General features: G+C 36.9%; 1 non-coding gene across 1 annotated transcript; it reads right to left on the minus strand.

The window, feature by feature from the left end:
• Window positions 1–3,678: 3,678 nt before the first annotated feature.
• Window positions 3,679–3,788, minus strand: LOC122018235. The gene has a single exon (XR_006121664.1). It is a non-coding gene; the product is annotated as a small nucleolar RNA R71 (small nucleolar RNA).
• Between the last annotated feature and the right edge of the window lie 202 nt (window positions 3,789–3,990).

Raw genomic sequence — 3,990 nt, forward strand, 5'->3', positions numbered from 1 at the left:
ACCAAACCCCTATCTCTATCCTTAATGATACCGATCAGATTTGCATTCTTGTGATCTACCGAGGTGCCCTAATGACAAGGGTTAACCGTAACAGAATTTCACAAGAATCTTCTCTGTTTAGTGCTTAAGGGTAGTAACTTGAACTTTCGACAAGTACTTGTTGATTGACAATGAGGAAAGGATATAACATGATACATCTGTTAGGATGTATACTAAAAGCCTAGCTTTTTGTAAATATTTATTTTGAAATAAGAATCACATTGGTTAAATGTCTGCATTTATGTTAAATGTAATTGTCCATTTAATTTATATTGTAGATAATATGGTGTGTGGTGCCACACAGAAGATCATGTTATCAGTTCCTTATAAATTATAAATAGTAGCTCACAACCAAGATGGATTGGGATAAACCATTGGAATGGTTGTGGTGTAATTTGGTATTAGTTTATCTTGACTATAAAAATACACTAATACACTATGAGTGTATTGAGAAGGACCATTTGAGGTTGTTCTTTTATACTGACTGCATAAAAGAACAAGACCTCTGTTATTATATAAGTGTGTGCTCTTAATCCCGATATAATAACAAGCACATATACTTAGTATTTATTTCTTTAATTTATCAATGGGTGAGATTTATTCAGTTGGATCAATAGGCCCGATAAGTTGGGAAATAATATTATTTATATGGTGTGTTGTTGATTATAGAAGGAAAATGTGTCCTAGTAATTTAGGTTGATGATGTCCCCTTGAGGAGCTCATAAGGATTGTCATATAAACTCTGCAGGTGGACCTAGTCCGGCATGACAATGAAGTTGAGTGGTACTACTCTTGGAGCTAGTTGTTAATTAAGTGAGTGACAGTAACTCATTTGATTAATGGGCATTCGATATCTTTGACACAGGGAGATTAACGCACTCATAATAAGAAGGAGCCAATAATATAATATGAGATTGGTACGGTAGTTCAATAATAACTCTTTAGTGGTATGAGTTATTATTGATGAACTTGAGTTGGGTGTTCGGGGCGAACACATGAAGCTCAAGTTCATCGGGAGATCAAAACCAATTCCTCCTCTCGATCCCTGTTGTAGCCTCTATAAAACCTTGTATCCACCAAGTCCACTTCTTACCCAAGTAATGGGTCGGGCACATCCTTGCTTAGAGCAAGGGGGCCAGCCAAGCATCAACTTGGAGCCCAAAAGGTGGCCGGCCAAAACCATGCTTGGTGTCCAAGCATGGGGTCGGCCACACCACTAGGATTAAAGGGAGATTTTATTTTATTAAAATTTTTCCTTTTGTAGCCATTCATGAAGGGATTTAAAAGAGAAATTTTAATTTTAAAATTTCCTTTTATAGTCATCCTCATAGTTTTTTAAAAGAGAGTTTTAAAATTTTAAAATATTTCCTTTTATGGCTATCTACAAACGATTAAAGAGATATTTTAATTTTGTTAAAATCTTTCCTTATTTGTAGTTATCTATAATGTTTAAAAGAGATATTTTAATTTTTTATAAAACTTTCCTTTTTTGTAACCATGATTTAAAAAGAGAAGTTTTAATTAATCTTTCCTTTTTGTAGTTGTCTACATGTTTAAAAAGAGAGAGATTAATTTTAAAACTTTCCTTTATTGCCATGTACAATAGAAAATTTAGGAAAGAGAGATTTTAATTATTGTTAAAATTTTCTTTTTAATGGGAGGCCACAAATAAGGAAGTTTTAATTATGTTTAAAACTTTCCTTTTTTGCCATGACCAAGGATTATAAAAGAGAAGGAGAGGTTGTCTCATGAGACACACAACCTAAGCCTTGCCTCCTCTCCTCTCTTCCTTGTGGTCGGTCCTCTCATTTCTTCTTCTTTCTTTGTTTTCTTTCCCATAAGGGTCGGCGGCACCTTTCTCCTTGTCTCCTCTTTTGCTTCCTTAGGGCCGGCGGCATCAAGGATTGGAAAATCCTTGTGGCCGGTTGCTTGAAGAGGAAGAAAAAGAAGAGGAGTAGCACTTGGTGGCTGGTTGCTTTGAGGAGAAGAAGAAGAAGGAAATTTCCTATTTTGGAATCCCTTGGTGGCTCGAGAGTCTTGGAGGAGAAGAAGTGGTTCGGGTGGATTTCATCTTGGTAGATCATCGCCCACACGATGTCCAAGAGAATGAGAGGAATACAACAGAAGATCAAGAGGTTTTTAGCTACAAAGAAAGGTATAACTAATTAATGGTTTCCACTTCGAATTAATTAATTAGTTTTCTTTGCATGGATTCTGAAACACCAACACAAGAGGCTAGCGATTTTATGTATCGATTATGTGCTATCGATTTTGTATTTCGAGTTTGTGTTTCAATCTTGTGTTTCTATTGTGGTCTCTATAGTTAAACTTAGGGTTACTATAAGAAGTTAAACATCAAATTTCTTTGAAAGACTTTGTTTAGGAAGTGGTGGATGATCTCATACCCAAGAAGGCCTAGTGTCTCGCCATATTTAACCTGGAAGTCGATCTTTGAAATATATGTTTAATCATCTTCTGTAATATAGTTTAACTTAGGAAGATCACATCGGTTAAACTTGGAGTAAAAATGTTAAGTATCGTTTCCAATCCAAGTTTAACTTCTGAAGAGCAACTTGGATTAATAATATTAAGCATCGTTTGTAATCCAAATTTAACTTCAGTATAGCACATGGGTAGCTAGGTTAAGTTCTGTGCTTGTACAAATTTTTGTACAGGAGAAACAGAACGAAATCCAGATGTAGCAACCAACAACATCAACTACCACCACAACGAAATAGAACTCCTAGAGCTCTTCCCAAGCCGAGTAAAACTCTCTCTCTCTCTCTCTCTCTCTCACACACACACACACACACACACTACTTCCCAAGTTCTTTTCTTCTTAAGAAATAGTTCACCTACAACCATCGGTAGTTTAGCTAATTCTATGTGAATAATCGCTAGTGCTTATAACCAGTCCTTGTGGAATCGATAATCTTTTATTTCTGACGACGTATCTGTGTACTTACAGAAGCGTAACAAGTTTTTGGCGTCGTTGCCAGGGACTGCGTCTATAACATTAGTGATAATCATATTGGATTAGATTAGACTTTGTTTTTCTTTATTTTCGCTTTACTTTCTGCATTCTTATTAAAACATAAAATAAAAATAACTCTTTCTTTTACTCTATACTTGGATTATTCAATATCTTGTTCTTGCATGCGAAGAGCTGATCTTTCAGGAAAACTTCTGCCGTTCGATCTAGAAATTGATAGAACTTACCTGAGGAGAAGAAACTTGCAAAAACTCCAAACAGAACAAGAAACTTCCGAAATGGCTAATAAGCTTTTGAAGGACTACACAGCACCTTATGCACGAGGGCTATAGTCTAGTATCACCCGACCCCCAATTGAAGCCAACAATTTTGAAATCAAGCCTGCAGTAATCCACATGGTCCAGCAAAATCAATTTGGAAGAGGATCGCACGATGATCCAAATCATCACTTGGAGCTTTTCTATGAGATCTGTAGCACTATGAAAGTGAATGGGGTTCCGCCAGAAATAGTAAGGTTACTTCTTTTTGGATTTTCCCTGAAGGACAGAGCCAAGCAGTGGCTTAATTCTTTACCAGCAAATAGCATTACATCTTGGGAGCAATGTGAGCAGAAATTTATAGACAAATTCTACCCGCCGAGTAAAACTACGCACATGAGGAATTTAATTACAAGCTTTAAACAGATAGACTCAGAATCATTATTCGAAGCATGGGATAGATTCAAGAGTATGCTGAGACAGTGCCCCCATCATGGCCTCGAGAAGTGGTTGGTGCTACACACATTCTACAATGGAATCAACTATCACATGAAGGTATCCCTCGATTCTGCAGCAGGAGGGGCGTTGATGAACAAGAGTCTTGATGAAGCTGAAGAGATAATAGAGAATGTGGCCCAGAACCATCATCAGTGGGCAACCCAGAGATCTGGAGGTTCCTTCCCTGGGTATCCAGTCAAGGCA

The sequence above is a fragment of the Zingiber officinale genome, chromosome 8B (assembly GCF_018446385.1).
Source record: "Zingiber officinale cultivar Zhangliang chromosome 8B, Zo_v1.1, whole genome shotgun sequence".
Lineage (NCBI taxonomy): Eukaryota > Viridiplantae > Streptophyta > Magnoliopsida > Zingiberales > Zingiberaceae > Zingiber > Zingiber officinale.